Source organism: Phacochoerus africanus, chromosome 4, assembly GCF_016906955.1.
Source record: "Phacochoerus africanus isolate WHEZ1 chromosome 4, ROS_Pafr_v1, whole genome shotgun sequence".
NCBI lineage: Eukaryota > Metazoa > Chordata > Mammalia > Artiodactyla > Suidae > Phacochoerus > Phacochoerus africanus.
This window is the reverse complement of record NC_062547.1, coordinates 67442423-67456968: the sequence shown is the minus strand read 5'-3', so window position 1 is coordinate 67456968 and position 14546 is coordinate 67442423. Positions and strand designations below refer to the sequence as shown.

At 45.4% G+C, this 14546-nt stretch overlaps 1 long non-coding RNA gene across 1 annotated transcript; it reads left to right on the top strand.

Annotated features, from left to right (window-relative positions):
• Positions 1-8: 8 nt before the first annotated feature.
• Positions 9-13332, top strand: LOC125125660 (uncharacterized). The gene is made up of 3 exons (XR_007134455.1): positions 9-95; positions 2991-3098; positions 13189-13332. It is a non-coding gene; the product is annotated as an uncharacterized LOC125125660 (long non-coding RNA).
• The last annotated feature ends 1214 nt before the right edge of the window (positions 13333-14546 follow it).

The following is a 14546-nucleotide window of genomic DNA, read 5'->3' as shown; positions in this document are numbered from 1 at the left end:
TTCTGCAACATTAAGTCATGCAGAATCGAACACTGAAGGAGCCACAAGGACAACTTCCTTTCTTTCCCACTCATCTCCACCAGGGTTAATTACAGGTAGGAATGTCTTCATGCTTAGGACCTCCCATGATACCTGAGCCTCAGACAGTATCCCAGCAGGCAGCCCCTTGGCGTTGACTCAGTAGGCTGGTCCTTGTATCCTCAACCTTTTCAATGTCCCTGATATGAATTCCTCATTTCCTCAGTTTACCCCCTCTTCCATCGTAGAGACCAGCATCTTCCCCCCATTTTCTTAACTGGAGAGGAGAGATGGAAATTTTTATTCCATCTCTGTCTCAACCTGAGAACTTTGCTTTCAGAGTAATGATCACTCGGCCCATCACATTGCTCCTACCTGTGGCTCCCCCACCATGTGTCTCCAGAGTACATGTTCCACTCAGTTTTCTTCATCCCACCCATGAGTAAGCTTAGTCACAAGCAGTGCCTCACTTAGAAACTCAACTGGCACAGCCCTTCCATTCATCTCACCTACCTAGGACTTCTGCATTTGTTTCTGCAGCAGTGATGTCACAACACCTTTAATTACAACATTATATACAAAAACACAATTTGAGCAGAGGTCAGCTTTAAGTTGGAGGCAGGATCATCTTTAGCACCAAGCACTGTTTCAGCCTCTGCCGTTCCTCTCCCTGCTTCTCTGGTGGTCCCTAGACACAATTCCCTGACAACCACCTCCATGGAAAGAATCCTAGGGAACCATCCATAGCCACATTCACAATAGGGACCACAAGTGGCCCAGTCACTGTTCATTCTCTAGCTCCCGCCAATATCAAAACCACAAGGGGTCAGTGGTAATAAACCTGACTTGTATCTCTGAGGATGTGGTTTTGATCCCTGGCCTCACTCTGTGGATTAAGGATCTGGTTTTGCCATGAACTGTGGGTTAGCTCGCAGCCATGGCTCAGATCCTGTGTTGCTGTGGCTGTGGTGTAGGCCAGCAGCTACAGCTCTGATTGGACCCCTAGCCTGGGTACTTTCAAAGGCCGCAGGTGTCGCTCTAGAAAAGCAAAACAAACAAAACCCCCACAAAACTACAAGGGGCTATGATAGTAAAAGAAGGCTTAGAACAACCCACTTGGCTGCTGGAACCACATCTCCTTCTGAGACATCTGCAGATTTCACCCTGGCCAAGGCTAGTGTCCCAATCTCAACATCTGAGTCTCCATCTCATTTCATGGATGCTTCTAGCTCAAGCGCTCCAGGGAGGACAAGCCAACTGCCTGGCACATCTTCTGATGTCCTCGATTCTTTGACCCCTGGGAGATTACAATTTCTGGGGATGGAACCAGCCCACCTCTGACTCCACGAAGAATTGCAGTTCATTCATCTCCTGAGCCTGGCTCTGTCAGAAGCAACTGGCTCAGCATTTTGTCTTTGTCTCCTTCTGCCCCTGCTTCCAAAGTCACAATGACCACATTTCCAACCAGGAGAGTCACCACAAGCATGTTAAGGGACACAGCTGAAACTAGTAAATAGAGCATTCACAATTTACCTTCTTTGACTTCCTTATCGCCAAGTAATAGCTCAAGAAGTGTTGATACAGGGCAGCACACCTCTGTTCCCCTGGGCACTCCAGCTCCTTCAATGTAGTTATCAAAAAGGAGAGTCTTGGAGTTCCCTCTGTGGTGCAATGGGATTGGCAGTATCTTGGGAGCCCTGGGATGTAGGTTTGATCCCCAGCCAGGCACAGTGGGTTAAGGATCCGGCATTGCCACAGCTGTGGCTTGAGTGGCAACTGCAGCTCAGATCTGATCCCTGGCCAGGGAACTCCATGTGCTGCAGAAAAGAAGAAAGGGTGGGGGGGAATCTTTACTTCCAGCACCTACCTTGAATCAACAAACACATCCAACTTCCTCCTCAGACAATCCCAGCCCCACCAGCCTCACCATGGCTTCAGCAGTGAAAACTGGCTCATACCTACCCCTCACTGTCCCCTGGTGAAGACCAGCACTCTAGTATCAATAGCAAAAAGGAGACTAATGAAGTTTACTCCTCTGGGTTCCTACCTGAGATGTCCGTTTCTGGAAAGACGATTTCCAGTGATATCTGGACTTCTAGCACATACATCACTGCTACAGATCTTAGGGTTCCCAGTTCAGCTCAGGTCTCTTCATTCTGCTCAGTGAAGAGCTCAGCTCCACAAACACCTAACCCCAAAACAAAATCCATCAGCCTAGAGATTCACCCTGGAAGTCGTAAATTCCCAAGGATACTTGATGCCGCTAGCCCAGCCATGATAGGATGGACCAGGACAGACATAAGTGAAAACACCACTCAATCCAATGACACAAATATGGCAGAAAATTCTCCTGGATTTGGGACACACTTAACTCCAGGACCAGTCTCTGTATTATCCTTCACTTCCCCTTTCTGGTTCCAGATACCTCATAGGATCATTCTACTGTCTATAAGTAACTAGAGATCCTTTTAGCATCCTGGAGCCCAAAGTCAGTTCCTTCCAGTCAGAGCCTACCCCTTCCCTTCCCAGATATGAAGTATGCATGATAATAATCATAAAAGAATGATAAAAGGATAAATGATACATCAAGAAATGTTATGTTTAGATGTTAACTAATCTGATGTAACCATTCCATGATATTACTCTGATTTAAGAGTCCAAACCATGGTGGAGAAAAATGAACCAATAGTGAATTTATACATTAGAGGTGATGGAGGACAGAATATCACCAGATGTTTTTGCTTGAGGCCAATAAGTTCAGCAGTCCTACCATCAACAAGGATCACTTCAGTAATTACAACCCAGGCCACCTTATGGGTTTGGTTCCATGCCAAGAGGAGAATAATTTCTTCCAGTGTGCCTTCTCAGGGACGGACGAGGACATTGCTGATCCAGTCTCTAGCAAGAGTATTTCTTGTGATGTGCCTCTTGAGGGAATGCTAGGCTGACACTTCCATCCTTTGCTCCATCAGGGTCTGAGGAGTCTGTGGCAACCATCACCACGGATCTGAGTGAGGGGGCACCTAGAAGCAGCACGCTATTGACGGGCGACTCCATATCTCTGGAGACTGTCAGTCTAGGTATGTATGATTATCCTCTTTGTACACAGTGCCTGAGTCTCGTCTCCTGCTCTCTGCCTGAGTTCCAGGTTCTGGTAGGTAATCACAACTTTTTTTGCTTTTGTACTCAGGCCTTTTCTTTCTTTTTTTAATGGCTCTACCCACGGCCTTTGGAAGTTCCTGGGCCAGAGGTTGAATCTGAGCCCCAGCTGTGACCAAGGCCATAGCAGCAGCAATGCCAGATCCTTTAACCCAAGTGCTGGGTCAGGAATTGAACCTGTGCCTCCTCAGTAACCCAAGCCACTATAGTTGAATTCTTAACCCACTGCACCATAGTGGGAACTCCCAGTTATATCCAGAGTCTATTGATAATACTTTTTAAGGAGATGTATTGACTTCTAAAATATGAATTGCTTCTATTGAGTTATTTATTTATTTATTTATTTGTCTTTTTAGGTCCACACCCATGGCACATGGAGGTTCCCAGGCTAGGGGTCGAATTGGAGCTACAGCTGCCAGCCTATGCCACAGCCACAGCAACGCCAGATCTGAGCCACATCTGTGACCTACACCACAGCTCACGGCAACACCAGATCCTCAACCCACTGAGCAAGGCCAGGGATTGAACCCACAACCTCATGGTTCCTAGTTGGATTCGTTTCCACTGCGCCACTACAGAAACTCTGAGTAATTCACATATTTATATATAAGAGCCTATTGCTTCTGTCTTAGGAATAGATATAGTGACTCCAGAAATTAGCTGGCCTATCATGAAGGGCTTTGCTGCATCAGGCACTATTCAAAAGGTTAGGCATTACCATCAGGAGGGAAAAGTAAACCTGAGATGCCGTGGGTTTATTCTATGGGACAATTCATCGCTGTGATGATTACAACATAAGGTACAAGAATTATCATCCATTGTTACACCTTCCAATACATGGCCAATCGTTGAGAGGAGGTGTCCACTTCAAGTGCTTAGGTTGATGAGCACAGCTATGCGGGTTCCTAAAAGCAATCATTTGACATGCCCGTTTGTGTTAGAAGGTGAAAGAATTCTGTCCTTTTCTGATGAGGGAAGTAAAAGATTATGAAAATACATAGGAAGTAAGATGCCTTGATCTACCTCTTCCCCTGTTAAAACCAAGCCATGGGATTTCCCGTCGTGGCTCAGTGGGTTAAGAACCTAACTAGTATCCATGAGGATGCAAGTTTGATCCCTGGCCTGGCTCTGTGGGTTAAGGATCCAGCATTGTCACAGGCTTCCATGTAGGTCACAGATGTGGCTTGGATCTGGTGTTGCCAAGGCTGTGGTGTAGGCTGGCAGCTGCAGCTCCTATTCAACCCCTAGCCTGGAAATTTCCATTTGCTGCAGGTGCTGCCATAAAAAAGACAAACAAACAAAAAACCTCAAGCCACAGAGCTGCCTTTCAGGTAGACTCAGTTTTGAGGTCTAGGGGATAAAGACAGACATCAGATTAAAAGAGATAGACTGAAGCCTGGACTCAAGAAGGAAAAACCGAGTAAAAGGAAGAAGCATTTTCCCGGGTCCCTGGGTAGAACCTTACCTTCCACTAAGACAGGAGTTGTGGTACAGAGGTCTGCGTGGAGGCCACTCTAATATAGAGACTGAGGGTGCCAAAGTGGGCCCAGCAAGACAGGCCTAGACCAAGTTCATAAATAATATTAGACACAGGGCTAGATGTAATATGATCCCTGCCATCCAGAGGAACAGAATATGGATAGAGGGTGTGTTCAACTGATTTGTCAAGATTGGAAAGGAGAATCGAAACCAGAAGAACCCATATTTCACCTGCTGTTTTATTTACAAGCCTGCCCACCAGAAGCCCAGAGAAAACATGAAGATACCATAAATCCAAACTCCAAGGAACCCAGCAGGGGCCATGAGACTAGGACCACTGTGGGAACTTCTTTTGGGGGAGATGCCCAACAATTCAATACCACAGATACTGCGGGGAGATAGAGCCACCTTCAGTCTATGGCTCCAGAGAGTGTCAGCACCAGACTCCCTCGTGCCCATCAGAACCACGGATCCAAGAAAATCTTCAACAGAAATGCTGGTAGCTCTCATGAGGATCTCATTGTCCTCATATCCAGCTGAGGCTTGAGCCAATACATACTCTGAGACACCAAAAGGGATCAGCCAGTCAAGAGGGTCAATGGCTTCCCTCCTCCCAGAGTCAACTTCTAAAGGCACCATAGAGAATATTCAGCAATTTAGCCCAATTCTGACTCCTAAGCTGACTGAAATGGACTTGTTCCCATGGCTTGGCTCCACAGGGGGACCATAATGGACACACATGCCCCTTTGAGCATCAGCCTTCAAGACTCTGCAACAAGCTTAGTAACAATCCCTAAAGAAACAGCAGGTTCAGTGACAGATGAATCTGAGCTTAGAACCATGATATGGGTCAGCACCATCATTCTTTCCATTGGCTTGAGTGAAAAGTGAAAAGTCTAGGACAGCTGGACTTCAGACACAGACATGTGGGTGATGCTTATTCATCTGCTAGCCCATGGCCCAGAGCAGACAGCCAGGAGTGACCTGACGCTGACTGCCTCCTCTGTGGATACAGACATGGCTGTTAGCACCCCCAGAACCCACACTATTCCAACAGGGCCTTGGACCTCTGATTGATCAGAAGGTTTAGCCACTCCCAGCCTGATCAGTAGCGTAAGAGAGAAAACTGGTTCCTCTCTTTCTGCTACCTCCCCTTTAGGGGGGCCAAAGTCTGAGTCCATCACAGGACTGGAGATGCAGAAATTACATCTACACCTGGGGCCCTTTCTGTGACATCATCTCCTGCAGAGCTAACAAGCAAGGGTGGGGACCTCACTCTGGAGTTCATTACCTCCAGCCCCAGGGGTGCAAGTTCAGTTTCAGCTACAATGCCTAGCCCTTAGAGAAGGTCCAAGGCCACAGAAAACACTCAAGCACCAGGGCCTGAGTCTCCATGGACTGCCACAGACACAGCTGTCCACTTATATGTCACTGGTTTTCCCAAGGTCAGTAACACAGGAAGAACATTTTCTTCCTTAGCAACAGCCACCACAGCAGGATCTACCCATCATTCTGCAACTTTAGACTGGAACCATTCTGGATACTCTACCCTCATCTTATTCCGATAAAACCACTGAAGTCAGAGCACAAGGCTAAGTCCAGGGAACACAGGTACATCCGCTTCTGTTGCAACTTTTCCTGATGACCAGAAGGTGAGCACTTCATTCCCTGAGATTTCAGGTGCACACTCGACTCCCCCAAGGACCTGAAATAACAGCCCTCCCTGTTTCCAGTGCTTTTTGTAACAGGCCAGGCACACAGACAGACACAAATGGCTCCCCTCCCATTTTCATGCCTGATGTCTCAACATTGAACATGGCCACCAGAAGATCTATGTCTTCAGCATCTGTAACAGGTCCCATTCACATGGGAACCACAAGATCCCAAGACATCACCTCAGGGTCCTGTGATAGCTCATCCATCTCCTTGCTACCATCCCCTCCAAGGATCATGACAGATGGGCTCACCTTGCCTCAGATGGCCAGCAGCACTGAAGTGTCTGTCACAGGGGCTCTTGTGCTCACCAGCAGAGAGCCAGAGCAGAGTTCTGTGCCGCCCCCTACCCCGATTCTTACAACTTCAAGACAGAGGTCCACTGTCTCAGTTACCCTTCCCACAGAGACCATATTCCCAGGGGAAACCCTGACTCTCAGTTCAAGTACCCAGGGACAGAGTCTAAGGGCTCCTGTATCAGGGATGACACATTCATCCATCTCTATAAGTGAAGTACAGACAAGTTTGACCACACAGCTCACAGCAGACCTGGCCTCAAGCTCTTCCTTCTTACCAGGGTCCATGGATGAGTCCTTTCACTTTCCTGGATGGCTGAAGACCACAGATCTGGTGGGCATGAGCATAGCATCTGGGCTCACTACATCTCCAGTCTGGACCAGTAGCTCACATGACACATTGCCCACTCCCAAGACCACCAGAGACATAGAGACAAAGCCTTTGACAGATACAACAGTGACCACTTATGGGGCTATCAGTTCTTGCTGCGAGCCGTGTTCCTCTGCCCTCACACACTCAGGGTCACACAAGACCATTTCTTCAGTATCCACTGTGGAAGCCACCAACCCATCTCAATCATTCTCTATTTATTCCATGTCTACCAGGACTAAGGAAGAACCTGTCTTGACCCAAACCTCTGGGCTGAGGGAGACCAGTAGTTCTCAGGATACCAGCTCAGCCACAGATGGAAACATGGTCCTTTCTCAAGTGTATAGTGCTGCTCTTCCTGAGGTCACCAGGATTGAGTTCTCCTCTCCTGATGGAGTATCCAACCCAGGCTCTGCTCGGTCCTCGGGGACACCCAATATCTCCAAAGGAATGAGCACCCACAGTTCCACCCCTTCTCTTATGACAGAGGCTTCCCATATTATCTCGACGACATCAACAGGTCCCTCTAGGGTTATACCTAGGGATGCCCTGACTCTGGACCAAACAACCAGAGATTTCTTGGAATGGATACCCCTGGACTTGACTCAGAGCTTTCTGCTCTCAGAGATAACCCCGGCAGTGAGCAGAGGTCCAGAGACACTGCCACAGAGAAGCCCTTCCCCAAAAGAAGAAACCAGATTTCCATCTTCTCCAGTGTCTTTTCCCAGCTTAAGCTCACCTTCCCCCAGTTCCTCTGAAGCAAGGGGACCCAGGGTCCTCACTTCACTTCCTCCTCCTTCGGGACTGACATCATCAACATCATCCGCAAACTTTCAATCCCAGGAAACCACAGCCTTCCCAGGTACGGGCTCCCCAGCAGATTCCTTCTGGCCCCCAAGTCCTGCTACATTAGAGGTCAGGAGCCCCAAGATGACCACTGTGGACACCACTTCAGGGGCCAGGAATAAAGCACCCAAGGCCCCCACTTCTGACATAGCTGAGACTACACTCCCCAAGGAAAGCTCCCCTCCTGTAGTGTTCCCATCCGCTCCCATCCCTGACATCTCCACGTCCTTTATAAGTAAGAACCCTGAATTCCTTTGCATTGGAATTCTAAGCTTTTGTGGTAGTGACTGAATGGGAGAAGAGAAGGTTGCTGTCAGGGATCCACTTTATACCTCCTAGGCAGAATCCACCTTTGTTTTTTTTGTTTGTTTGTTTGTTTTTTGCTTTTTAGGGCCACACCCATGGCATATGGAAGTTCCCAGGCTAGTGTCTGAATCAAAGCTGCAGCCGCTGGCCTACACCACAGTCACAGTAATGAGGGATCTGAGCCACATCTGCAACATACACCACAGCTCATGGCAATGCCAGATCCTTAACCCACTGAGCGAAGGCAGGGATTGAACCCGCATCCTCGTGGATCCTAGTCGGGTTCATTAGCCACTGAGCCATGAAGGGAACTCTGTAAAGAGAAATTTAAAAAAAATTTTAAGAAGCTTTTCCAATTATAGTTGATTTACAGTGCACTGTGCAATTTCTGCTGTACAGCAGAGTGACCCAGTCATACCAATACATACATTGAAAAGAGGAATTTTTGATTGCTAATTCTGTTAGTTGCATGCCTGAACCATTATTACATCTGTGCAAGGTTCCACTGAACTGGAGATAGAGTATGGAACTGCCAGGCGTTGGAACAGTTGTTTAAAACAAGCCAAAAATGAAAGTAACAGTCAAGTACTTAATCATAGTATAAGAAAGAGGTAAAACTGAAGAAAGCACCAATTCCCTTTTTCCATTTTCCCCCATGGGATGGTGTTCAGGTCAAGGATCAGGTGGAGCAGCATAGATGTGGGGGTAGTCTTACTGTTGAGGGGAACTTGAACAAACGTTTCTGATATTTTATGGGCCCAGGAGCCAGGAGGAGGAGGACTGCAGGGTGGGAGTGGAAAAGGACTGAGAACAGGGAAAATGTCCTAAAGTTCTTCCTCTCCGCCTTTTTTTTTCTTTTTTTTTGTCTTTTTGCCTTTTCTAGGGCCACTCCCGTGGCCTTATATTATGGTGGCTGCACCATAATATAAGATGTCCAATAAAACCTAGATTTTATTTTCTAGGATTTTATTTTCTAGGTTCCCAGGCTAGGGGTCCAGTCGGAGCTGTAGCCACTGGCCTATGCCAGAGCCACAGCATCTCGGGATCCAAGCCGCTTCTGCAACCTACACCACAGCTCACAGCAACGCCGGATCCTCAACCCACTGAGCAAGGGCAGGGATCAAACCTGCAACCTTATGGTTCCTAGTCGGGTTCATTAACCACTGCGCCATGAGGGGAACTCCTCTGCTGAGTTCTTGGGTCCCGCGTTGCTGTGGCTGTGGCTTAGGCTGGTGGCTACAGCTCCAATTGGACCCCTAGCCTGGGAACCTCCATATGCCGCGGGTGTGGCCCTAGAAAAGACAAAACAAACAAACAAACAAACAAAAAACTCAGCAGAGGTCTGAAAAAATGTGCCAGGTAAAGAGACTTAGGAATGAAGGCTCCTGGTCTAGGAATGCAAATGTGCATAAGTGCATGGTTGGTCAAGAGGGACCCATGTCTTTTTATTTTTTATTGAAGTACAGTTGATTTATAATATTGTGTTAGTTTCATGTGTACAGCACAACTCATAAATACATAGTTATATATTATATGTAATATTTATATTAATGTACTCTATATTCATTTCAGATTCTTAATATATATGTCAATATATTATGTATATATAATATATAAATATGTAATATATATTCTTTTTCAGATTCTTTTCCCTTATAGGTAGATTATTATAAAATAGTAAGTCTAGTTCCCTGTGCTATACAATAGTTCCTTGTTGGTTATCTCTTTTGTATATGGTAGTATGTGTATGTTAATCCCAAACTCCTAATTTATACCTCTCCCTAATCCCTTTTTCCCTTTGGTAATCATAAATTTGTTTTCTATGTCTGTGAGTCTCTGTTTTTGAAATAAATTCATTTGTATCTTTTTTTTTTAGATTCCACATATATGTGATATATAATATTTGTCTTTGTCTGGCTGACTTTACTTAGTATGATAATCTCTAGGTCCATTCATGGTACTGCAAATGGCATTATTTCATTCTCTCTTTTTTTTAAGACATTTTCGACTTTTACTTAATGTGTAGCTTTTAGAGATAAAGTAGGGAAAGTTCATACGTAGGTTTTAATCACGACTACTGAATAACATACATAATATAAGATGTCCAATAAAACCTAGATTTTATTTTCTAGGATTTAAAAAAAATTCATTGAACTATAGTTGATTTACAATGTTGTGTTAACTTCTGCTGTATAGCAAAGTAACCCAGTTATACATGTATTTTTTTTCATATTCTTTTCCATGATGGTTTATCACAAGATATTGAATATAGTTCTCTGTGCTATGTAGTAAGACCTTGTTGTTTATCCATCCTGTATATAATAGTTTGCCTCTGCTAATCTCAAACTCCCAATTCTTCCTTCCTCCCATTCTCCTTTCCTCTTGGCAACTACAGATCTGTTCTCTATGTCTGTGAATCTGTTTTTGTTTCATAGATATGTTGATTTGTGTTATATTTTAGATTCCACATATAAGTGATATCATATAGTATTTGTGTCTTTTTCTGATTTACTTTGCTTAGTTTGATAACCTCTAGGTCCATCCATGTTGCTGCAAATGGTGTTATTTCACTTTTAATGGCTGAGTAATATTCCATTTTATTTATACACCATATCTTCTTTATCCATCTGTTGATGGACATTTAGGTTGCTTCCATGTTTTGGTTGTAGTAAATAATACTGCTATGAACATAGGGGTGCATGTATCTTTTCAAGTTATAGTTTTCTCCAGATATATGCCCAGGAGTGGGATCACAGGATCATATAACTCTATTTTTAGTTTCTTAAGGGACCTCTACACTGTTCTCCATAGTGGCTGCACCAATTTACATTGCCACCAACAGTGTAGGAGGGTTTACTTTTCTCCACACCAAGAGGGACCCAAGTCCTTGACTGTAACTCCCTTGAGTGACTTCAGTGTACTGGCTGTGCACCAACTCTTGTGTGGGGAGGACAGATTTCCTCTTTGAAGCTATTATTCTTGTGGTAATTGCCTATGGTTGGGTCTAAAAAAATCTCTCACAGATTTTTAACCAGGAGTGGGACTCCTCAATAACTACACCAGTTTTGCTGTATTACACCCATTTTACAGATGAATATTTCAAAATGAGTAAAGGTACACTAGAGTGATGAAGACCTTACTGGTTCTAAGGAGACAAAGAGTTAAAAAAATTTCTAGGTTCAAGACCAATCAGATCAGCTGTTCCCACAATTAAAAAAGCTTTCCATCCTTTATGATCATCTTGAGGGTTTGATTTAATGGAAAAAAGTCAGTTAAGCTTTAAATGCCTTTTTGGAGACAAATGAGGGTATAGCTAAGCCAGTGTCTAGTGAGAATGTTCCTCATAGATCCATATTCATAGGGAATGCAAAGGTCACACCGCTATCACCTACTTCAGGGGCTGATGAGTCTATGGTAACCATCGCTAAGAAACTGAGTCAAGGAGTTCCCATCATGGCTCAGTGGTTAACAAATCTGACTAGGAACCATGAGGTTTTGAGTTTGATCCCTGGCCTCGCCCAGTGGGTTAAGGATCCAGTGTTGCTGTGAGCTGTGGTGTAGGTTGCAGAAGCGGCTCGGATCCTGCATTGCTCTGGCTGTGGTGTTGGCCAGCAGCTACAGCTCTGATTTGACCCCTAACCTGGGAGCCTCCATATGCCATGGGTACAGCCCTAGAAAAGACAAAAAAAAAAAAAAGCTGAGTCTAGAAGAACATAGAGGTACCATTTGGCCAGCCAGTAACTCTATGTCTCTTATGACTATCATCAGCATATGAGCATCTTCTCTATTTCCTTCAAGGTGATCTCATTTTGGTCCTTTCCCTTCATCCCTGGGGTCAAAAATTTGATTTTTTTTTTGGCTGTGCCCATGGCATGCAGAAGTTCCAGGCCAGGGATAGAATCCATGCCACAGCAGCGACCTGAGCCACAGCAGTGATAATCCTGGATCCTTAATGCTCTGTGCCATCAGAGAACTCCAAAAGTTGGATTTTTTTTTCAAGGAAGTAAAATGACTATGTCTGAAATAGATTTTTTTGACTTCTTGCCACTCTGGGGATATGGATTACTTTTTCCTACAGACTGTATCAATGGAACACTTTATTTCTTCACCTTAGTAATTTATATGATTCAGCAGGAGAATCAATTGCCAGTCAATTCAGTAGAGAAAAATGCCACGGGGTCATTTCTCCACATACTTTCTCTAGCCCCAGCGTGGAAGATCTTTTTAGATCAGAGATAATCCCTGGAATCTATGTTGGCAGGGAGGGCACATACAGACTTGAAGTGAAGTAGGTTTCTTTTGTAACAGTAGAGAAGGGATCATGGTTCTTGGCTGTGCCACGTTAGTGAGAATAATGTGAAAATATGGTCCCCAAGAAGAGTGCGCTTAGAAGGTCAAGCTTTCCTCGCCTCTGTCGCACTTAAATGTCCTTTTTCTCAAGGAGAAGAAAAGGGTGCAGAGAGGGAGGTGAATCTGAAAGACAGTGAAGTTTTAAAAAAAAGAATTATATCACCCCTCTGTTCTATTGCTTCTAAAATATAAATCCTTATGTAGCTTTTCAGTGAACTAAGACTTGGGACATTTAGTGGAGCCAGAAATTATAAGCAGAAACAGGTTCATCAATGGCAGTCTCCAATGTGAAAAGTGAAAATAGGGTAGGTAAAGCCTACTGTATAGGTAGAGTCCAGGGTTCATCACATCCTCCCTTGTACAAAGGACCCTTCTTTGTAGGGTATGCAGTATACTGAGTTCCAGGTAACAATTTCTCCTGAGCAAACAAGATGGATCAAAGCCCTCATCCCACTTTGGGCATGGTCAATATGGTTCCTGGTGTACAGAGACTTGAAAGTATGGTATGGAAGGGCTAACATTTTCTTTTCTGGAGAGGAAGGAAATAGTGTGAATTGAAATCACAGGAAGGAACAAATGATACTGTCAGCTAGAAGGACCCCCCTTCTGTACCCTTTGAATATCTCCTACCAACTTGCTTTCCAATCACAGGTGTGTCCACAAGAATTCCAGAACTGACTACAGCCATCAAACTCACAAGCTCCAAGGAGCCCAGAACTGGCCCAGAGACCAGGTACCCTCTGGGAAATTCTTGGAAGACTTCAACAGCAACTGTCCCTATGGAGACCACAGTGGAACCAGTCACCCTTCAGTCCACAGCCATTGAAAGTGACAGCAGCAGCCTCTCTCACCTTTCTGCAGGATTCAAGACACCAGCCAAGTCACCAACCACAGGGACAGCAACTACAGAATCGGTCTCACTCTCCCCATCTGAGGCTTGGACCAATCCCCATCTTGGGACTGCAGAAGGGACCAACAATTCATTGGGTACAGTGCCCTCTGTCTTCCTAGAGTCGACTCCTAAAGGCACCCTAGGGACTGGTCCACAAAGCAGCCCAACTCTGATTCCAAGGACAGCTAGAATGAATTTCTCCTTATGGCTTGGCTCCACTGAAGGAACCACAATGGACACACATGTCTCTCTGAACGCATCTTCCACTGGTCTTGAAGGCTCTGTGGCCATCCCAGATACTGTAACCACCCAGATGGTAATAATGAACTCAGAAACAGATAAATCTGAATTTATAACCAAGACAAGGGTCAACACCACAGTCATTCCTTCCACTGTCCTGAGTAAAAAGATGATGACAGTTGAACAGGCAAGCAACAACAGGTCTGTGGGTGAGGCTTATTCGTCTGCTAACCCATGGTCAGAGCAGACCACTGGTAGTGAACTGACTCTTGGTGAATCCTCTAAGGCCACAGACACATTGCATATAACTTCCAAAGAACAAACCACGTTAGGCTTTCTGACCTCTGAAAGCCAAGCCAATACCAGCCTCACCAGTGCCTTAGGAGGAAAACTGAGCTTTTCACCATCTGTCGCATTCCCCTCAATGGGGTCTAAGATGCCAGAGGCCATCACAAGTGTAGGGACTAGTGATGTTGCCTCTACTCTTGGGCAACTCTCATGGACCTCATCTCCTACGGGAGTGAACATCATGGATGTAACCACAGTCCCCACTCCAGGTGTCACCACCACTATCACCACCATGGAAACCAACTCAATCCTGACTACCATGCTCAAGCCCAAGGGAAGTGTGAGCACCATGGACAGCAGCCTGGCCTCTGAGACTAGCACATCTGCCCTAGAGCATCCTCCTTCCTGGTCATCCACAGCTGCTTCTGCCCTAACATCAGGCCCCTCAACTACCAGAGACATGGCTTCAATCTTGGAAGTCACAGGTTCTCCTAAAGCAATTTCTACAATGGGCACAACTTTATCCTTAGCAGTAAGCACTGAATCAGTCTCTGTGTCTACCCCCGATGACCTGGTGACAGTCATTGGA